Raw genomic sequence first — 23661 nt, 5'->3', positions numbered from 1 at the left:
ATTTCTAATAAACTCTCTGATCTAGTCCACTTGAACTTCACCCCACTTTTAGAAAAAGTACCTGGTGATCTAAGACATTGGAACAACCTCCCAATCTCCCTTCTGGGAAGAATAGCTACTGTTAAAATGAAAATATTACCTCAAATCAACTACCTTTTTTCAATGATCCCATTTAAACCAACATCAAAGTGGTTCCAATCATTAGATTCTGCCATTGGTAAATTCTATTCAAAAAACAAAACAGCTAAAATTAGCCTGACAACCGTCCAGAAAAAGAAATCTGAAGGTGGTTTGGAGGCACCCAACTTTATGCAGTACTACTTAGCAAACCAACTACAGGTAGTCGTCGACTTACGACCGCGATTGGTCCTGACAGATCGGTCGTAATTCGACTTGGTCGTAAATCGACTCTTAAGTAAAAATTCAATCCAGCAGCGCTGGTTCTTGGCTGGGGGTCGTCCGGATCGTCAGCTGGGGCAGCGCGTCAGTTGGTGGGAGCGGGAGACGATCTTTCCATAATCATTGGGAGCTTTGTCTGAATTGTTCGTTTCTTTTTCTCCTCATAAATTTCACGATATGGACGGAAAGCGTCGTTTGCCATCCGTTCAATCCTTGGAAATGTTTCTATGTCCATTTCTTCAAAGTGTGCACGGAGTTTATTTAACAGGGAAAAGCCTTCTGACAAGCCTTTGGTGGTGAACATTTTTCCTGTTTCCTCCTCTTCTTTCTCTGCTTCTCTTCTCCCTTCTTCTTCCACTCTTTCTTCTTCCAGCGCGATCAGTTCTTCATACAGCGCGATCATTCGTAAGTTCTCCAAGGAGAGGTTTTTTGCCAGTTTCACTATGTTCTCCCGAATCTGATCAAGTTCTTCGTCACTTTCAAATCCAGCACAAGAGCTCACGTAACGCTTGACAGTTTTTCCATACGCCATTCATACATTTCTCCGTCACAGCCTCCTAAGCAGCCCAGCCCATCAGTAGTCGGTCGTAAGTTGCATAGGTCGTAAGTCGACGACTACCTGTACAGTATCTGATCAAGTGGATCCATCCACATGAGGACTATAACTCTTGGCTGGAGCTAGAACAGAGAGACTGTAATCACATCAATCTCTCCGATCTTCCTTTTATAACCACAACCTTTAAACAACATCCTTGCCTCAAGAATCCTTTGATTGCCTTCACCTTGTCTGCCTGGTGGAAAACTCTAGATTTTACAGGATCTCAGTTACACCCTGGTATACTCTCCCCAATTTGGCACAACCCAGACTTTATTAACAATAAAAAACCTCTTCATTTTAGCACATGGGCAAAGAAAGGGATCACCCACTTCCATCACCTTCTTCAAGATAATAGACTAATGACATATACAAAACTATTTGAAACATTTGAAATAAGAAATGGAAATTTTCTCCAATATCTGCAAATAAAGAAGACAATCATAAAAAGTATTCCGAAGCTTCAAACATCCAAATCGCCACCTGATTTACAGCTACCTGAATTCACCAAATACATTACAAAGTTATCCCCAAAACTTGAGAAAAATCTTTCAAAGATATATAGTTCACTTTCAAAAACTGGCTCGATACATCTACCAACCGTAAAATGGGAAACAGATTTAAACACATCATTAGACTATGACTCTTGGACCGAGATTTGCGGTAATACATTTAAGATGACAAAGAACTCTAATTTACAACTGATTAAATTTAAAGTACTTCATAGAGCACATATAACGCAACATAGATTATTTAAAATGGGTTTCTGTAAAACAGATATAGGCAACCAATGCACACAAAACACTATCGACACTTACTTTCATGCCCTTTGGCTATGTTCACCTGTCTATCAATTTTGGGTATCGGTTACTCAGAAACTGTCATCTATGATAGACTGCAGGATTCCACAATCTCCAAACATCTGTCTAATTGGCGATCTAACAGAAATGGCCGTACCTCACGCTCAGCTACAGCCCACACTTTGGTCAATTGGAAAGATTAAAAAAAACCTAAACATCATCCATTGGTTGAATCTCCTCATCGATCACATTTCGCTTGAGAAAATATCTGCTGCTCGAAAAAAACAATTAGCATCATTTACAGAAAAATGGTCTCCATTTGTTAGATCTTTAAATATAAATCTTTAGCTTTCTCTTGTCTGTCAGCGTATGCCTCCATTCTCACACATCTGATATTTTTCTGAACATGCTATCTGCACTCGTGATCTCATGACTAACCTATGTCTCCTCTGCCACCTTATAGTGTAATGATGGATCTGGGACACCATGGATGTGTGCATGCACTTGGGGACCCCTCTCCATCTTATGCCTGGGTTTGCTCTCTGGATCTCTGGGGCCTGCCTGGCCCTGGCGGCGGTTGTATCTGTTGTCTTGCCTTTTGGGCCCTGGGGGTGCTGAGTTCCTGGGGTCTCTGGGGATTTGGGGATGGCTGGGGCTGTCTCCTCTGGGGCGCTCTGGGTTGGCCTGTGGGGTGGGTTGGCCCTCCTGTTGCTCCCTTCTCCCGTCTCTGCTCCGCTTCGTCCTCGTCTCTCCTCTCTTTTCTGCCCACCCTTTCTCGTCCCTCTCCTGCCTCGTGGGGGCTGGGGGCCCTCTGCTTCCTTGGGGTCGGCTGGGGGGCTGGGTGCTCCCTCTTGGGGTGGTGGGCGGGGTTGGGGTGGGGTTGGGCGGGGGGATGACACACCCTACCACACACTATCCGAGTGTGGCGGGGATTCTGGGCGGGCCGTGGGTTCAGTCTCCGTGTCGCTGTTTGCAGTGGGGGGTCTGCTGGGTGCTGCTGGGGCTATCACACTGCTGGCTGGTGTGGCTGGCTGGAGATCGGGCTCTGTTGATGGCGTGCCGTCTGCTATCTGCTCATGGGGCTGTTTCGTTGGGCCTACGCTTGACCCTTGGTCTGGCTGGTGGACTGGTGATGACGCTGGAAAATGTCTCAGTGCGTCGGGGGTGAGCTAGCTGCTGGCTGTTGGCCTGCAATGTCCGGCTGGCGTTGGTTGGTGGGCATATGTTGCGATACCGGTGGTGGTGCACCTCTGGGTTGTTGTTATTGCGGGGCGGGTTGATGGCTTTGGCCGGTTGCCGGTTGGTCATCGGTAGCTTTTGGGGACACCAGGTGCCTGTGGCCTTGTCGTGGCCAGGCCGGGTTGCGGGCTCGGGGTGGTTGACCGGCTGTGATCCTGGTCCCCCTCACGGCCCTGTTCATGTGGGCCAGGCCCACACCAGATTGCCTCCTAATGTTCACTACACATATCTCACACTCATACATGTTAACTTTTAAGCACATGCAGGGCACAGTTAGGGCTTTGGAAATGGATGGGGGTGAGGGCAGTGGGCATGGTTGTGGGGTAGATTGTAGTGCTCTAGGGCGCTGTATCCTCCCCATATTCGCCTCACTTGTCCTCCCCCATCCTCCAATTTTAATGCAACATACACACACACACACTTTGGAGGGGGCCCTGCGATATTTGGAGTAGTCTGGACAGCGCTGGGCTTCCCCTCAGTCTTTTAATGCACCACATTCCACACTAGGTAGCACATGAGCACAGGTTTGGGAGATGGCTTCCTTGTCAGGGATCGAGGAAGCATAATAACAGGGAGGGTAGCGTTGACTCCACACAACATGGCGCTTCTGGTGGGGCGCGGCCCTCTAGGGCCTATGGCTGGGGAGGGGTTGCTTGACCTGGGCCTGGGGCTCGCCTTGGGCTGCTGGTGGGTTGGGCTTGGTTGCAGGCTTTTTATGGCGATTGGATGGCTCTTGATGGCTGCCGGTTGTCGGTCGTAGCCGTTGATTCGCCGCGCGGCGATGGTGACCGGGGGTGTGGCGCTAGGGCGCTGATGTGGGGATGGGGCAATGTGTGGGCTGTCTGGCCCGGCCTGGGGGTCGGGCTGCAGGGGGATGGCCTGTGGGTGCGGGGGTAGTCGGGTGGTAAGGAGTTGTCACATGTCGCCCGGTCACTGCGGCTGACCCCTGGTGCTGCTGGGGGCATTCCTGTCTCCTGGGGTTGGGGGATTGGGCGGGATGTTGGCGTGGCGGATGGGGGTGGGGGGTTTCCCTGCCCCGTGGGCCTGTCCCGTGTGCCCTGGCGGTGGCGGCCGTTGCCTCCTTTGGATCCCTGGGTCTGCATGGTTCTCGGTGCCCCCGGTGGCTCTACGGGTGATGGCTTCTGGATGCTCCTGGCTGCCGGGGTTGGGAGTGCTCGGCTGGTGTGGCCCTGTTGAGTTCTGGTAGCCTATCTGGGTGTTGGTTTCATCACACATGCATGTTGGGTCAGGGCTTACCAGCTCCTGTCGAGTCCAATTATTGAGAACCATTGAGTCCCGTCAGAATGTAATGAGTCTCACTTCAGTCATCACAATATTATGCCCTCTATCTTCCTCCTACACTGGTTTCCTCTGGTGGCCTATTATACATTATCAGGACCTCCTCTAATCTGATGTTTTGTAACATTGGTGTTGAAATATCAGTTCTAAGATAGAATAAAACAGCCTAAACCTTTTTCACTCCAACAGCACTGCCTGTCTATCCACTACCTTGTTTGTGTTTTCTCTCCCTGTCTCCTTTTGCTTTCTCCCTTAACTCACAGGGGTGCAGCACTTCCCTCTCTGGCTCACAATAGGAAATTCTAATAAAGACTGACAATTTAGTTCCCAGAGAGGATTGGTGACGGTCACATGCACGCATTAAAATATATTTTAAAGATTTTGCTGCAAGACTAAAATAAGCACTGATCTCATAAAAGGTTTACCCCCTTCTATGGGGTTAAACTATGAGAATACATGCAGACAAGACAAAAAAAAAACAAATGCCAGGTCTGCGTTGTCTTGTGGACGCTCTTAGGGCAACTTTTTCTATCCGGGGGGCGTCTCCATGCAACGAAAACTGCTTTAACATCATGCATGTGACCCATGTCTACATGTACACACAGAATACACAGAGTTAAAACCGGCTATTTTCTGACGTATAACAGCTCCACGTCCAAGACGCGTTGATAAACATGCTTGACACTTGAATAGTTGTTCTTTCTTGTTTTTCTGTTTCTTTCTTCATGAGTCATGAAGTTTTTATATTTATTTATTCATTCATTCACTTTCCTTGCCAAAGATGCTGACGCCAGTTCTGGGTCAGAACAGGATGCGCTGCCTGCTGGTGGGAGAATTCTGATGGAGGTTGTCCTCCAAGAGGAATGGCGTGAATTTCCACACATCCCGGTCCTCTCTCATGTCATTGTCGGAGTTGTTTTGTTTATAAACGTGCTGATCAACGCACTTATGCGGTTACGTGTGGACTGAGATTTTTTTTCGAAAACACTGTCGTGTGGACAGGAATCTTTTTCTATGCAGGGTGAAAAAAGTTGCATTTTCAAAAAGATCCTGCACTGTGTGGACGGGGCCTCAATGGCAGAGCAATTACCCATTTAATCTGAAGATCAAAGACACAATTACAGTCTCTGAACACAGTCTATTGAAGCCTTGAGTCAACAGTCAAAAGAATACTATACAGTGCACCCTCTTTCCTCGCGGTTAATGCATTCCAGGCACCACACAAAATTAACAAATTCCGAGATTATTTATCTTATTATTTACGGTAATTTAAAGTTGATGAATCCTCCCCATACTGATATTAAACCACCTTCTATCTGTATTATCTTTTCCCACACGCTTATTGACTGTTTAAAGCACTTTTGTGTCTCACCTCCATCCGAGAATCAGGGAACATAGCACACTTCTGGATCAGTCAGCCAATGGAATGCGTGTACGTTATCATGTGACTTTCTACCACACCAAAAATCCGCGATAAGGTGAAGTTGTGAGCATTGATGCGCGAATGCGCACTGTAGTCCATTTTATTGACTGACTACCAGTGATATCTACAGATGCCAATTTGAATCAAAGCGTTGACTGCCACTGATGTCAATTGTGTTCTTTATCAAAAACATATTTCTGAATGAGTGTAGTGATGAAGTGCTCCCCTGTAGGTAGCAGCACTGCTATTTCTGACAGAGAGATAAGACAGGAGGTGAAAAGAGAGAAATGGTTATGGGAGTCCGACACTCAGGCAGCTCACACTCATACAGAGCATATGTCGTGGTAGTTCAGGCAGAAAATTTCACTGCATTCTTGTCAAATATAGTTATTGACAAAAATGCCTATCAGCGATGCCTATCAGCGGAGAGGTTGCTTCAGCCGAGATGCGTGAAGGAACAATATCGCAGGTCTTTCCTGCCCGTGGCCATCAGACTATACTATCAGCACGCTTCCCAGCCGGCCACAAATAGACAATTGCGCACACAATCTGGTTGACCAGAATAGTTTGTAGCTTGTGGCCTGTAGTTTGTAGTTGGTAATTTGAATTAGTAATTGTAAATTTTAAATTCTAAATTGTTAAAAGGTATATCATATGTTAATATGGATATCAGTTTTTAGCTTGTAGCCTGCAGTTTGTAGATGGAAATGTGAATCAGCGATTGTAAATTGTAAATTTCTCAATTGTTGATATATCATATGTTAGTATGTATATCATATGTTAATAGGTATATCTTATGTCACATATGTTGATATGTAGTTTTTGCAGTATTTTTACAATATTATGTATGTATGAACCCCCCACCCTGCCCTCTGCTGTCACAATCACGCAAATTTCCCCACTGTGGGACTAATAAAAGCTCTATCTTATGTTATTGAACAAACTTACAGTGTATATATATATTTAAAGAAATCAAAAACTAAAAACCCGTCAGTGTTGTTCTTGTTATGTTTTAGAAAGACATGTTTGAAGGGCTATTAAAGCAAAAAAAAAAAATCCTCAAAGTGACAGTTCTGCTTGACAGTTTTTCACAAAAAAGCTAATTCTCTCCATTTTTTGGTCAAAAACCTATGCATTTGATGAAATCAACTTATAATGTAATGATGATTAATAAAGAACGTAAAAAGTGGGGAGCGGGGGCTTTTACTGATGAAAGAAGACAGTCTATTTTTTCACTTGTTAGTGTCAGTATTTACATATCCATATCACACAATAATATGTGGGTCTGGTAAGATTGGTCAAAATGCTCTTAAAACTGCTGGCAGCAAAGAGAACTCTGATATGAAAAAATGCCTGGCAGCCAACTACTTAATTATTAGGGTGCACTTCCTTATCATTTAATTCAGGTGATTCTTCTCCTTGTTTTCATAACTGAAGCCTTGCAGTACGCATTTGCATAGGAAAAGGAAAAGTTCAGTGAAATCCAGGGTGGGACAGTCATAGGACATCACATTTGCAATAGGTCTCAGGTCAGCCCCTGAAAATTCTTTCTCGTCATCCCTTAAGAGTGAATGTTGTTGCAAAAGGGGGGCAACGTGTATATAATTGCATATGAATTCTGAATAGAATTACAATTTCTGCAGAGATATACTGTATGTTATGGGTCCCAAAACATTTGTCAATTAACTGAATGTCTGACATGACAATTGTTCAAATCAACACACAACCATAGTGTGGTGGTTGTTTTAAAATCGAAAATCTTGAAAATTGCTAAACAATAACGTTTTAATTGCGTGCCTGCTCAAACACATTAATATTGTTAAAGCCTTTTTCCTTGCGTGTCGCGTTGGCTTTCTTCATAATGTGAACCAACGTTCACCGACTGCCATGACAACTCAAATGAGATAAAACGCAATTATTACACAGTATTTCAAGTGACGCTGACTTCAAATCATTTACCGAAAGAGTATTAACAGCCAGTTGCTACCCAAGTTGTTGGGACCCGATCCTACGTGCCAATTACGATACAGCTTTACGAAGTTGATCAATAGTCTTAACCTTAAGTCTATTAAAGTTCAGAACCTTAACTCGAACATTTGTGTCGAATACGGATGGATTAACCTGCTCACATTAGGTAGCTAGCCAGTTAGCTGTTTAAGTTAGTCGCTTCAAGTTAACAGTGGAACAACGCTCGATAAAGTCAAAGCACTTAATACAAAATAATATGACCATGTTGAAAGAGACCTATATCTTCCTATCTTCATTCTGACATTTTAACCAATTCACTGGAAACTGTTGACTTTCATTTTCACAAATAAGTTATACAGAGCAAGCAGAAAGTTAGCTTGTCAACGTTAGCTACTTATCTGTTAATATATCCAGTCGATTCTTATCAAATAGCACATCGGAAACCAGACAATAGTTCGTTTGGAAGGATAATACGTAAAAGTTGCTAAACTCATTCCACACTCGGTAGGGGAATCTGTATTGATCTGTTGTATCTTCGATCACTTACTTTCTTCGAAGGTCTGGTGCCTCCTGCGCCTTCTGTTACACCGAACACTGCGTATTACACACCTAGTTGTCATACAAGCGTTCTACATCTTCTTCGTCTTGGATGTATTGTTGTAAATTGACAACCAGCTTGCAGACACATTACCGTCCTCTGCTGGATTGGATGAGGAACAGCCTCCCTTGTTTTCTTCTTTATACAGTACCATCATCAGGTAAATCAAGATGAGCAAAAAACACTCAAATGGACTTTTTAATGTAAAAAGAAGGTGGTTCCTGTAGTCTGCCAGTTTTATTCATTCATTTATTTACTTATTTTATACACTCTTGCGATCCGAAGGGAAATTAGAAGCATACTCGTCACTCACATGCAGAGGGAATGGAACCTCCGATCTTGGATCACTGGATGACCTGCTCTACCGCTGAGCTACTGCCGCCCTTTTATATATACTGTATATATATTTTTTAGTTATTTTCTGGACATTTTCTGGAAGCCCATGGTACGATACCAGTCAGAGGGCTTTCATACCAAAGATTTATGTCTTTGTAGGTTCTCAGTCACCGAGAACAATCAAAAACAGAAAAAGAAAAAATTAATCAACCAGATTTCCTTAACTTGCAATAAATTAAGTCCAGTTAATTTTTCACTGTTCCGTATGGCACGTATGAAGATCAAACCATCTAAGTCACGGAGCATCTCAGTGGTGAAGGGAGTGCTTACTGACTTGCAGTTCTTCATCGGTGATGACCCAATCCCCACTGTATCTGAGCAGCCAGTCAAAAGCCTTGGGAGGCGCTATGATGCAAGTCTGAAAGACAAAGACCAGGTGAAGCAACTACGCAATGACATCAATGCAGGCCTACAGGCGATTGATAATACCCAATTACCTGGTAAGTTAAAGATCTGGTGCTTCCAGTTTGGTCTACTACCCCGGGTGTTGTTGCCCCTGGCAGTCTACGAAGTGCCCATCTCAACAGTAGAGAAGCTGGAGAGAAGAGTCACAGTCCACGTTAAGAAGTGGCTTGGAGTTCTGCGCTGCCTCACCACCATAGGCCTCTACGGAGACAGTGTCCAAAAGTTGCCCCTCACTAGCCTTATTGAGGAGTTCAAGTGTGCTAAAACATGACTGCAGATGATCATGAACAAATCCAAAGACCCGGTGATGAGGGAAAATGCACCAACCTTGGTCACCGGGCGCAAATGGAGATCAGCAAGAGCAGTGGAGGAGGCAACAGCAGCTCTCAGACATGCTGACATCGTGGGGAATGTTCAGCAATGAAGAGGAGGCCTTGGATTAACACCTAGCCGTCCTGCCTGGAGAAATGCCACCGCTCCAGCACGGAGGTGGTGGAGGAAGTGCAGCGTCAGGAGGAGGCAGCAAGATGGGGCAAAGCAGTCGCCCTCGGCAAACAGGGTCTGTGGACACGGTGGGATAGTGTCGAAAGGAGGAAGTTGGAGGGATGTATGGGCCATGGAAGCGAGGAGCTTGAGTTTCACCATTAGAGCAACCTATGATGTCCTTCCAACATCGACTAATCTCCACCAGTGGTTTGGCGATGAACCTGGGTGTGTCCTGTGTGTCAAGCCAGCCTCCCTTCGGCACATACTCACCGGGTGTAAAACCAGCCTCACCCAAGGACAGTATACTTGGCGCCACAACCAAGTCTTGAAGAGCCTTGCTTCCACTGGAGGGAAAACGATCCAGCATCAATTCCCTACCACTACCAACATCTAACACCTCATGGGCAACTGACTTTGTCCATGAAGGGGACACAGCTACTAGGAGCAACTCTACACCATCAGAGAGAAGCCAGCTGTGCCCAGCTCATGACTGGAAGATGCTAGCCGATATTGGCAAACAGCTGGTGTTCCCCTCAGAGATCGCCACCACCACCTTGAGGCCTGATTTAGTGCTCTGGTCCCCTTCCTTAAAAAAGGTATACATAGTTGAACTTACTGTACCCTGGGAGGATTCCATGGATGAGGCATATGAATAACAAGAAACAGAGCTACATGGCCCCCTTCTGTCAACCCTTTTACTGTGATGGAGTGGGTTGAGTATCCTAATGTTCTTGGGAGCTGTGTTGTCTGGAGCAGTTTGCAATTGTTATTTGCCTCTGGTAGAGTCTGATAACTTGTATGCTAGGTTGGACAGTAAGGAGGGAGAGACTGATCTATACAGGTTGGCAAGACATAGGCTTTGTTCAGACTAGTCGCCTACACCAATTTATAGCCCATCCAGATTGATGTCACATATCTCTTGTGTAATCTGAACAGTCCCAATCGGATTTCTGCGGAACGGATTGAAACCACATTTGGGAGTAGTTTTGTGTCGGATAGGGACCAACATGTCTGTAGTATGAACATCTCCAAACACTCTGATCAGATATGGCAGACCGCGAATTTATATACGCGCCAGAGAGAAGAGCATCGCACATTACGGAGCAGTAAAACATGGAAGAAGAAATTTACGATGTCTGGTGTGTGTGTGTGTTTTCTCCAACTCTCAGGACAGTGATATCGCTAACACGCCAAGGTAACAAAACTTCACGTTCGTTGTCATTGTTGTTGCCGCTGTTGCAATTATATGACCTCAAACATTACAAGCACTGAACGATGCCTCCACCCCAATGTCGTTGCTACGTCCACCTTCAGATCGGCCGATAATGTGGGCGAGTCTGAACAGAGCCAGATCTCATTTGGAAACTTGCTAAAAACAGTGTGAACAGTCAGCCCTAAAAATCAGATATGGAAGGAAATCTGATATGCCTGCAGTCTGAACGGGCCCAGAGAGACAGAGATGGGAAGGACATGCAGGGTTAGGGTGATTAAGGATAGGGAAGGAAGTGTATTGACAGGTGCCAGTAGTGTGATGGGAAGATGGAAAGAGTACTTTGAAGAGTTGATCAATGTGGAAAATAAGAGAGAACAAAGACTAGAAGAGGTGGCTGTTGTGGACCAGGAAGTAACAAATATTAGTCAGGATGAAGTGAGGAGGGGATTGAAGACGATGAAGAGTGGAAAGGCAGTCGGTCCCGATTATATATCTGTGGAGGTATGGAGGTGTCTAAGAGAGGTGGCAGTAGAGTTTCTGACTGGGTTATTCAACAGGATCTTACACAGTGAGAAGATGCCTGAGGAATGGAGGAAAAGTGTGCTGGTACCCATTTTTAAGAACAAGGAAGATGTGCAGAGTTGCGGCAACTACAGAGGAATAAAGCTGATGAGCCATACAATGAAGTTATGGGAAAGAGTAATTGAAGCTAGACTAAGGGCAGAAGTGAGCATTTGTGAGCAGCAGTATGGTTTCATGCCAAAAAAGAGTACTACAAATGCAATATTTGCTTTGACGATGCCGATAGAGAAGTACAGAGGAGCCCAGAGGGAGCTGCATTGTGTTTTTGTAGATCTGGAGAAAGCTTATGATGTGGTTAAGAACAATGATATTGTATGAGGAAGTCTGGAGTGGCAGAGAAGTATGTTAGAGCAGTGCAGGACATGTATGAGGACTGTAAGACAGTGGTGAAGTGTGCCGTAGGTGTGACAGAGGAGTGCAAGGTGGAGGTGGGACTTTATCAGGGATCAGCTCTGAGCTCCTTCTTGTTCGCTATGGTGATGGGCAGGCTGACAGACGAGGTTAGACAGGAATCTCCATGGACTATGATGTTTGCAGATGACATTGTGATTTGTGGTGAGAGAAGGGAACAGGTGGAGGAGAAGCTAGAGAGGTGGAGGTTTGTTCTGGAAAGGAGAGGAATGAAGGTTGGCTGCAGTGAGACCGAGTACATGTACGTGAATGAGAGGGACCCAAATGGAAGAGTGAGGTTACAGGGAGAAGAGATCAAGAAGGTGGAGGATTTTGAGTACTTAGGGTCAACAGTCCAGAGCAATGGAGAGTGTGGAAAAGAGGTAAAGAAGCGTGTACAGGCAGGATGGAATGGGTGGAAGAAAGTGTTAGGTAGGATGTGTTATAGAAGAGTTTCAGCTAAAATGAAGGGAAAGGTGTTCAAAACTGGTGAGACCAGCGACCAGGTTGTTTGGTCTAGAGACAGTGTCACTGAGGAAAAGACAGGAGACAGAGCTGGAGGTAGCAGAGATGAAGATGCTGAGGTTCTCTTTGGGAGTGTCCAGGATGGATAGGATCAGGAATTAGCACATCAGAGGGACAGCACATGTTAGAGGTTTTGGAGATAAAGTCGGAGAGGCCAGACTGAGGTGGTTTGGACATGTCCAGAGGAGAGATAGTGAACATATTGGTAGAAGGATGCTGAGTTTTGAACTGCCAGGCAGGAAGCCGACAGGAACACCAGGATGTAGTGAAAGAGGACATGAAGGTAGTTGGTGTGAGAGAAGAGGATGTAGAAGACAGGGTTAGATGGAGGCAACTGATTCGCTGTGGCGACCCCTGAAGGGAAAAGCCGAAAGGAGAAGGAGAAGACAGGGGTGGCTGTGGCTCAGGCCCTATCTACACAGTGCCAGATCTTTTTGAAAATGCAACCTTTTTGTTGCGGTTACGACTTCCGTCCACACAACGCAGATATCCGAGATGAAAACGCAACTTTTTGAAAATGCTGGCTAAGGTGGATTTTTGAAAATGCCGGGTCTGCGTTGTCTTGTGGACGCTCTTACGGCAACTTTTTCTATCCAGGGGGCGTCTCCATGCGACGAAAACTGCTTTAACGTCATGCATGTGACCCATGTCTACATGTACACACAGAATACACGGAGTTAAAACCGGCTATTTTCTGACGTATAACAGCTCCACGTCCAAGACGCATTGATAAACATGCTTGACACTTGAATAGTTGTTCGCCTGTTTCTTCATGAGTCATGAAGTTTTTATATTTATTTATTCATTCATTCACTTTCCTTGCCAAAGATGCTGTGAAAAACAAATTAACAATTAACAAATTCCGAGATTATTTATCTTATTATTTACGGTGATTAAAAGTTGATGAATCCTCCCCATACTGATATTAAACCACCTTCTATCTGTATTACCAAAAGGTGAAGAACAAGGATCTCTCATGGCACAGGGGCCCTCGGTAAAGGGTCAGAAAAAACACCTTGGAAAGATCCCTGATGAAGCGATGCTCAGTGTGCATCGCCTTAAAATTACTTTTACCCCGGTTTGTCAATTTCCCTGGAAACAAACCTGTCAGAAACATCAAAGAGGAGTACCACAAGATTGCAGGTCAATGGGGTAGAAATCTGATAAATTTGAAATTATTTTCTCTTAATGACATTGTGCAGCAACCTCTGCTTTTGATGAGTAACTTTAATTTCTTTTAGGATTTCCCATTGCCATTGGCTGTATGGATGTCACCCACATTCCCATCAAGGCTCCCTCACAAAATGAAGCTGATTATGTGAATGGGGAGTCCATTCACAGCATGTGCAGGCACAAGTAGATTGACTATTGTTTCAACATGTTAGAGACTGCACCATAGATAAACTAACATCTGTCAAGATGTTAGTTTAGTTTAGTAGTATCTCCTCATCAGATACTACATCTCTGATGAGGAGATACAATGGCCTGGGTCGGTTCATGACCTGAGCAACACACTGCAAAATGGTCAGTAGCCTCAAGATTTGCACAAGAATTCACTTGCCCGGACTCTCCTCTCCCCAGACACCTCTAGCTTTTCCAGGAGGATCCCGAGGCATTCCAAGGCCATCTGAGAAACAGTTCCTCCAACTTGTCCTAGGTCTTCCCCGAAGCCTTGTCCTGTACAGAATAATTTCTCGCTCGCATACATTTTTAGTCTCAGGACATACCCATAAAATCTCTCCAGGGAGGCGTCCATGAGGCATGCGAAACAGAGGCCTGAGCCACCTCATCTTGCCCCTCCTAATGTTGAGGAGCATCAGCAGTTGTCCCCTAAGGTCCATTTCATGAAGCAGGGTTAACAAACCCTGAATAAAACCTGTGACTCTGGGTTGACTTATACTGAGCTTGGAAACCCAGGGTTTGCAGTTTCACAAAGGTTACTCAAGGTTAGTTTCATCAACCCAGAGCAAGTTCAACCAGAGTTTAGCAGGTGTGACACAACTTCAAAAAAAACATCATCAATCAAGCCCCAATTTGACGAGTCGACATTACGACAAATAAGAAGCACTCCACGTACTTTACGGCGGTCAAACTACAAATGTTAATGCAGGCATACGAAGACTTTGAGTACCTTTCTGAAGAAAAAGCAACAGCGCTGCAGCTGCAAAGAAGAGGGAGATGGCAGGGGAAGAAATTGCTGCATGAGTCGATGCATAAGTTTGACTGTAGTCCATTGCATCCATATATCTATCCATCTTTCTTCCACCGCTTATCCGAAGTCGCGTCGCGGGGGCAGCAGCTTCAACAGGAAGCCCCAAACTTCTCTTTCCCCGGCCACATCCACTACTTCTGACTGGGGGATCCCGAGGCGTTCCCAGGCCAGTGTTGGGATATAATCCCTCCACCTGGTCCTAGGTCTGCCCCAAGGCCTCCTCCCACCTGGACCACCTCAACTGACCCCTTTCCAAGCGAAGGAGCAGCGGCTCTTCCCTGAGCCCCTTGCGAATAGCAGTGTTTCTCACCTTATCTCTAAGGGAGACACCAGCTACCCATCTGAAAAAGCTCATTTCCGCCGCTCGTATCCGCGATCTTGTTCTTTCGGTCATGACCCATCGCTCATGACCATAGGTGAGGGTAGGGAAGTGGATTGAACGGTAGATAGTGAGCTTTACCGCTCGGCTAAGCTCCCTCTTTGTGACAACAATTTGGTAAAGCGACTGCAATACCCCTTCTGCTGCCCCAATTCTCTGTCCAATCTCACGCTCCATTGTTCCGTCACTCGTGAACGGGACCCCAACATACTTAAACTCCTTCACTTGTAGAAGGACCTCATTCCCCACTTGAAGAAGGCAGTCCACTGGTTTCCTGCTGAGGACCATGGCCTCAGATTTGGAGGTGCTGATCCTCATCCCTGCTGCTTCACACTCGGCTGAAACCCGAATGAGTAAGTGCTGCAGGTCACAGGCCGGTGACTCAAACAGTTCCACATCATCTGCAAAAAGTAGCAATGCAATCCTCAGGCCACCAAACTGTAAACACTCCTGACCATGACTATGCCTCGATATCCTGTCCATGAAAATCACGAACAGAATTGGTGATAAAGCACAGCCCTGGCAAAGGCAAACAGCTACTCGGAACAAGTCCGACTTACTGCTGAGAACCCGAATGCAGCTCTCACTTTGGGCATACAGGGATCGGATGACCCTGAGGTGAGGCCCCCTCATCCCATACTTCCTAAGTACCTCCCACAGTATATCCCTGGGGATCCGATCGTACGTCTTCTCCAAGTCTGCAGAACACATGTAGACAGGATGGGCATACTCCCAAGCCCCCTCTAGGATCCCGACGAGACCAAGAAGCTGGTCCGTTGTTCCACGACCAGGATGGAACCCACATTGTTCCTCCTCAATCTGAGGTTCGACAATCGGCCGGACCCTCCTTTCCAACACCTTGGAGAAAACCTTCTCAGGGAAGCATAGGAGTGTGATATCCCTGTAGTTGGCACACGCCCTCTGGTTCTCAAAGTGTTCATTCCACCGACTGACAACCTCCTCAGCCGAAGTCAACAGTGTCCCATCCTTGCCATACATAGCTTGGATGGTCCCCCGTTTCCCCCTCCTGAGGTGTCGGACAGTCCTCCAGAACAACTTTGGGGCCGTCTGATAGTCCTTCTCCATGGCCTCTCCGAACTCCTCTCACACCCTCTGTTTTGCCTCCATCACAGCTGAGGCTGCAGTCCTTTTGGCCTGTTGGTACCCTGCAACTGCCTCAGGAGTCCCCGGGGACAACATGCCCCTGAAAGTCTCCTTCAGTTGGACTGCTTCCCTGACCTCCTGGGTTGAGGGTAACCCCCCTTGAGGCATCCAAGACCTTGAGACCACAGCTCTCAGCTGCGGCTTCAGCAATGGAAGCTTTGAACATCGGCTACAAGCCTTCACAGGAATGCATGAGAAGCTCTTTAGGAGGTGTGAATTGAAGGCCTTGCGGACAGAGTCCTCCTCCAGATGTCCCAGTTCAACCGCACTACTCGCCAACAGATTCAACTCACCACCAGGTGGTGATCAGTTGACAGCTCTGCTCCTCTCTTCACCCGAGTGTCCAAAACACACAGTCGAAGGTCAGATGATACGACCAAAAGATCGATCATTGATCTCCGACCCAGGCTGCACTGGTACCAGGTACACTTATGAGCATCCTAGTGTATGGACATCGTGTTAGTTATGAACAATCTGTGACTAGCACAGAAGTCCAACAACATAACACCGCACAGGCTTAGATCAGGGAGGCCATTCCTCCTAATCACGCCCCTCCAGGTGTCCCCATTATTGCTGACGTGTACATTGAAGTCCCCCACGAGAACAATGGAGTCCCTTACAGGGATCCCGTCAAGGACCCAATTTAGGGACCCCAAGAAGGCCGAATACCCTAGCTGCTATTTGGTGCATATGCACAAATAACAGTCAGAGTTTTCCCTCCCACAGCCTTAAGGCGTATGGAGGCGACCCTCTCATCCACCGGGGTAAACTCCAACACAGCGTCGCTCAGCCGGGGGCTTGTGAGTATCTCCACACCCGCCCTGCACCTCACGCCTGACGCAACTCCAGAGTAAAACAAGGTTTATCCCCTATCCAGGAGTTTGGATCCTGCTCTACTCTGAGCAACAGGACTCCTTGGACCGAAGTTGTTGTCCGCAGTCAGAAGAGGGCTCCTGACGGCGCCTCAGGCGGGGCTCTCCCTCACCAACAAGTACTCGGCACTATCCTTGACCGTGGAGCCGGTCGGGGTGCTGGAGCGGGAAACTGCCCCTGCCGATCCAGATGCCTCCCCTCCGTCGGGTGTCATGCCCTCGCCGACAGACACCACAGCCTTCCCTCCAGTCAAGGCTGCCTGCGACCCAGCGGATGGACATCCAGCATCGGACCACTCGCCTTCGTTCCCCCGCACCTCAGTCCAGCGGAGGCGGCTCCTCAGGGATGCTGTGCGGTGGCACTCCCGGCGTCCTCCTCACCAGGATACGCAGCACCACCAGGCCGCTAATGGGGATGATGGTATGACCGAACCGGCCACCACCCCTGGACAACGGGCTACAACGCTCATCAACGGGGACTCCATCCTCCGGAATGTCCGTTTTAGGGGGGCGCTGACCCTGTCCTTTACCGACGCCACTGTTGCAGACATAATGGAGAAACTCCCAAGCTTTTTGGATTCACACCCCTAGGTAAACCATGTCATTATTCATGTGGGCACCAAAGACACTTCCAGACAACAGTCCGAGATTTTAAAACAGGATTTTACGCAGCTTTGTAACAAACTCTCACAGTCCCAACTGCGTGATTTATCTCCGGCCCCATCCCCACCTGTGGCAGGGGCATTGGGCGTTTCAGCAGGCTGCTTAGCCTGAACACCTGGCTCTCCTCTGCCTGCAGCACCTACAATGTTGGTTTCATTGACAATTTTGATGTCTTTTGGGAGAGGAGACATCTTTTTGGAAACGATGGCCTTCACCTAAATAGGGCCTGCACCTGCGTGTTGTCCGCCAACCTGGCATACGGTGTGCAACACGCCCACGTCACTACACTCTCCTCCCACCACCCCAAATCTGCACAGACTGACCCGTCCCCTACTGGTTGATGTCCTCTCGGTCCCAGTTCCTATGTTTTTAGTTCCACCTCTGATCAGAACACACACAACACTGGACTTGGACCTTCCATTCTTACTAATAACTGTCATCATTACGCAGCGCCACCAAAGCAGATTTCTCAATGTTCACTCGGTGAACTTCAATAACCTCAGACCTCTCCCAAAACATCATCAATCCACCTGTACAGTCCGTAAACCACCTGTCAGCATCAACATGGCACTTTTAAATGTTCGTTCCCTTGTGAAAAAATCTTTTATTATGAATGACTATATTTTAGACAGTAAGCTAGATTGCATTCTTTTAACAGAGATATGGCTTGGCACTGACGCACCAGTTGTTTTCACCGAGGCCTGCCCACCAGATTTTAACTTTTTATTTTCTACCAGGGGTGGTAAAAGAGGAGGCGGAACTGCTTCAATCTCTAGAAAGACATTAAATTCAAACAAAGTCTTTTTTAACAGCTACTCATCGTTTGAGCTCCATGCCTTAGTTTTTAGCAGTCCTCCTATCCTTTGCATTACTGTTTACAGACCACCCCAGAACTCAACTTCTTTTATCAGTGAATTTTCTGAGATTTTATCAACAATACTCACTACCTATAACAGAATTTTAATAACTGGTGATTTTAATCTGCACATTGATAACATCTCTGACCCATTGTCGAGAGAATTGTTAAACCTTTTAAACTGCATGGATTTTAATCAACATGTAACACATCCGACTCACAACAGGGGACACACCCTGGATCTGGTCATAACCTATGGCCTGTCCATTGGTGTGTCCTCTGTTGTTGACCTGGCTGTATCTGACCACTACTGTGTGTATTTTAACATCACCAGTTTTAAACATCAGGAGGCCCCAGTGAGAACAGTGAGGAAACGCTACCTTACTTCCGAAGTGGTTGCAAAATTTATCGAGATTTTACAGAGCACTCCTGCTGAAATTTTACATGCACCTTGTGATGTTATTGTTGACAATTTTAACAGTAAATTAAAATCAACATTGGACTCTGTGGCTCCACTTTTAACTAAAACCATAAAAAGCAAACCTAAACCCCCATGGAGATCGGATGAAATCAAAAAATCAAAAGGAAAATGCAGGAGTGCGGAGAGAAGGTGGAGAAAAAGTAAACTCACAGTCCATTATGAAATATTTCGTGAATAACTCAAATCCTACAATAAACCGGTCAAACAGGCGATAATATCCCATTTCTCAAAACTCATCACAGATAATGAAAATAACCCTAAAATTCTTTTCTCCACCTTCAATCTTTTAACAAATCCCAATTTTAAAAAACCTCCAGAGGCACTAACAGATGCTGTCTGCAAGGACTTTGCAAACCACTTCGGAAGTAAAATCGATGACATTAGGTCGTCTTTTATCACATCAAAATGTAATTTTTAACACATCTGGACAGTTGCTTTTATCCGAGGAAACACTGGAGAATTTTGCCCTGGTTGATGCAAGGACACTTGGTCGAGTTTTCTCCCAAATAAAGCCCACAACCTGCCTTTTAGATCCAATTCCCACATCACTTTTAAAGACGTTTTATGGTTTTAAATATATTAAATTGCTCTCTCCAGATGGACGTTTTCCCCACCTCCTTTAAAACGGCGGTGGTGAGGCCCCTAATGAAGAAGAGCAAATTAGACCTCAACATTTTAAATAACTACCGTCCTGTCTCCAACTTACCATTTTTAAGTAAGATTTTAGAAAAACTGGTTTTTAACCAATTAATTGATTTTTTAGATACAAACAATATTTTAGAGAAATATCAAACTGGTTTTAGAAGGAACCACAGTACCGAGACAGCCCTTTTAAAGATTTTAAATGACTTCAGGTGTAACACAGACTCACAAAAACTCACAGTCTTGGTACTACTGGATTTAAGTGCTGCCTTTGATACAGTAGATCACTACATTTTATTGAATAGACTGATAAACCTGGTGGGCCTCTCTGGTACTCTTTATAACTGGTTTCATTCTTATCTCACAGATGGATGTTTCTTTGTAAGTATGGATACATGTTCCTCCAGAACACATGAAATTAGGTGTGGGGTGCCTGCCTCAAGGGTCAATTTTAGGTCCAGTTCTTTTTAATCTTTACATGCTTCCCTTGGGGGATGTCATCAGGAGACATGGCATCAGCTTCCATAGCTATGCCGATGATACACAGCTGTACATCTCCTGATGACTCAGGGCCAATTGATGCCCTTTTTAACCGTATTTTAGATATCAAGTCATGGATGGCAGAGAACTTCCTATAGCTCAACGAGGACAAAACAGAGGTTTTAGTTATAGGTCCTGAAGGCCAGAGAGAGAAACTACAAGATTTTAAACCCGCACAATATGCAAAGAACCTGGGCATTATTTTTGACTCTGAGCTCACTTCCACACATAAAAAATATTACAAAGATAGGTTTTTACCATTTTAAGAATATAGCCAGAGTCCGCCCGTTTCTCTCTCAGGCCAGCACGGAGGTGCTGATGCATGCTTTTATCTCCTGTAGATTATTGTAATGCCCTGCTCTTTGGTCTTCCCAAAAAGAGTATTAATAATCTACAATATTTACAAAAGTCAGCCACACGTGTGCTGATGAGGACCAGAAGGCGGGAGCACATTACACCAGTTTTAAAATCTCTGCATTGGCTCCCCGTCTGCTTCAGAATCGATTTTAAGGTTCTCTTATTAGTTTTTAAATGTCTTAAGGGTCTTGGACCATCTTATCTATCTGATCTGCTTTTATCATATCAACCCTCGCGGACCCTGAGGTCCTCTGGCACCGGCCTTTTAACCATACCACGAGTAATAACAAAAACCCACAGTGAGGCTGCATTCAGCCATTATGGCTCTTATCTGTGGAACAGCCTTCCAGAGAACCTCAGGGCCTCAGAGACTGTTGATATTTTCAAAAGGAAGCTCAAAACTCACCTTTTTAATTTGGCTTTTAACTGGTTTCTTCTACTCTCTTATTTCCCTTATCTTAATACTTTTATCCCTTTAATCATTTTTATTGTATTTATTTCTATTTTTATTTTAAAGCCTTGTGCATTTTATTACTTTAAAATTTTCTAAACCCCAACATTTTTATACATTTCATCATTATTGTCTGTTTTTATTCCACTGTCTTAATCTTTTAGGTTTTAGCTCCATTGTTTCCTCTTGAGGACCCTCCACACCGAGAGTTGTGTCTGGTCTGGCCATGGGGGCGTCGCCCTGGGGATCCCTCGGGCCCTTGGGACTAGGGCGGCTCTGCAGTTGGTGTGTCGGTGTTGGTGTTGGTGTTGGTGTGCCCTGGTCTGTCGGGGTTGAGGGGGGTCTCTGTGGCGATGCTTCCTGTGACTGCGGACTGTGGTGCCTCTCGGTGTGGATGGCCCCCCATGGGTGGCTTCTCCTCACCTGGATCCTCGGTGCCAAGCCATGTTAACAGTCTGCTTACTGTATGTGTGACTGTAGGCGTGTTTGCAGATGTTTGTGTGTGTGTGTGTGTGTGTGTGTGTGTGTGTGTGTGTGTGTGTGTGTGTGTGTGTGTGAATGGGGGCGGGGCGGGGGGGGGCTATATGTGTCTCTTTTATTGTTGTATGTTTCATTATTTTATCACGTTTTATCTTGTGAAGCACTTTGAGTTACATTTTTTATGTATGAAAAGTGCTATATAAATAAAGTTTGATTTGATTTGATTTTGACTTGAAATAGTCAATCTACATGCACAGTTAGCTGTGAATGGACTGACCCGTCCTCTGTTGCAGAGGCAGAGCTGGAGGATGATGGGGGATTGGAGTCAATCTCTCTGGGCGAAGTCACCGAGGTAGTTAAACAACTTCATGGTGGCAAAGCCCCGGGTGTTGATGAGATTCGCCTGGAAATGCTGAAGGCTCTGGGTGTTGAGGGGCTGTCATGGACGACACGCCTCTAACATTGTGTGGAAGTTTGGGACAGTGCCGAAAGAGTGGCAGACTGGGGTGGTGGTTCCTCTTTTTAAAAAGGGGGATCAGAGGGTGTGTGTGCCAACTACAAGGGCATCACACTCCTCAGCCTCCCTGGGAAAGTTTACTCCAAGGTGCTGGAAAGGAGGGTCCGGCCGATTGTTGAACCTCAGATTGAGGAGGAACAATGTGGGTTCCATCCTGGTCGTGGAACAACGGACCAGCTTCTTGGTCTCAAAAGGGATCCTAGAGGGGGCTTGGAAGTACGCCTATCCCATCTACATGTGTTATGCGGACTTGGAGAAGGCGTACGGTCTGGTCCCCAGGAATTTTCTGTGGGAGGTACTGCGGGAGTATGGGGTGAGGGGCCTCTCCTCAGGGCTGTCCAATCCCTGGACGCCCAAAGTGAGAGCTGCGTTCGGGTTCTCGGCAGTAAGTCAGACTCATTCTGAGTGGCTGTTGACCTTCGCCAGGGCTGCGCTTTGTCACCAATTCTGTTCGTGATTTTCATGGACAGGATATAGATGTGTAGTCGTGGTGAGGAGGGTTACAGTATGGTGGCCTGAGGATTGCATCACTGCTTTTTCTAGATGATGTGGTCCTGTTTGCATCATCGGCCTGTGACCTGCAGCACTCACTGGTTAGGTTTTCAGCCGAGTGTGAAGCGGCAGGGATGAGGATTAGCACCTCCAAATCTGAGGCCATGGTCCTGAGAAGGAAGTCATTGGACTGCCATCTCTGAGTGGGGAATGAGGTCCTTCCACAAGTGAAGGAGTTGAAGTATCTGGGGTCCTGTTCACAAGTGAGGGAACAATGGAGCGTGAGACTGGACAGAGAATTGGGGCAGCAGGAGTGGTATTGCAGTCGCTTTACCACACTGTTGTCACAAAGAAGGAGCTAAGCCAAGAGGCAAAGCTCTCTATCTACCGTTTAATCTTCGTTCCTACACTCACCTATGGTCATGAGCAATGGGTCACGACCGACAGAACGAGATTGTGTATACAAGCGGTGGAAATAGGCTTTCTCAGGTGTATAGCTGGTGTCTCCCTTAGAGATAAGGTGAGAAACACTGCTATTTGCAAAGGGCTCAGAGTAGAGCTGCTGCTCCTTCGCGTGGAAAGGAGTCAGCTGAGGTGATTTGGTGTGGATGCGTCTAGGGCGCCTCCCTAGGGAGGTGTTTGTTGCACGTCTAGCTGGGAGATGCCAGGGCAGACCCAGGACCAGGTGGAGGGATTATATCTCAACACTGGCCTGGGAACACCTTGGGATCCCCCAGTCAGGGGTAGTGGATGTGGCTGGGGAAAGGGATGTTTGGGGCTCCCCGCTGAAGCTGCTGCCCCCGCGACCCTACTTCAGATAAGTGATGGAAGATGGATGGATGAATGGACTTCCTATTCATATCATCAGCTTTATATCATCAGCTACATATCATGGTACCCTCATTCCGATCAAAGCTCCTTGCTCCTTCGCAAGCAAGGCTAAATTACATAATTGTAATTTAGCCTTGATCGGAATGAGGGTACCATGCAGTGATGAGCAGTCAGGGCCACCAAGGCCTTCTGTGCTAGTCTTACATAACCAGAAATCATAACATGTATGATAAAAGTTAATTACATCCCGCGAAGCGATGATGTGTTGTAATTGTCAATGTGTGTTTGTGTGTGTTTGTCCATCCGTCCACCAAATATCTTCACAACCGTTGCAGATAGAAAGATGAAAGAAAAAGCACATTACTCGGGCGGCAAAAGGGATGAAAATGAGATGATGACCTTGAAC

At 46.2% G+C, this 23661-nt stretch overlaps 1 protein-coding gene and 1 pseudogene across 4 annotated transcripts in view; one reads left to right on the top strand and one right to left on the bottom strand.

Annotated features, from left to right (window-relative positions):
* Positions 1-8363, bottom strand: part of stk38a (serine/threonine kinase 38a) — a 57402-nt gene extending 49039 nt beyond the window's left edge. For 2 of the 4 annotated variants that reach the window (XM_068325265.1, XM_068325313.1), the window contains exon 1: positions 8271-8363. The gene's annotated coding sequence lies outside the window, so the exon portion shown is untranslated. The remainder of the gene's footprint in view (positions 1-8270) is intronic. The other 2 variants (XM_068325322.1, XM_068325304.1) reach the window with 2 other exon arrangements.
* A 7859-nt stretch (positions 8364-16222) lies between these two features.
* LOC137613351 (uncharacterized) lies at positions 16223-22417 on the top strand (annotated as a pseudogene).
* The last annotated feature ends 1244 nt before the right edge of the window (positions 22418-23661 follow it).

This window comes from Antennarius striatus, chromosome 2 (genome assembly GCF_040054535.1).
Source record: "Antennarius striatus isolate MH-2024 chromosome 2, ASM4005453v1, whole genome shotgun sequence".
NCBI classification, from domain to species: Eukaryota; Metazoa; Chordata; class Actinopteri; order Lophiiformes; family Antennariidae; genus Antennarius; species Antennarius striatus.
This window is presented reverse-complemented; position numbering and strand designations above follow the sequence as displayed.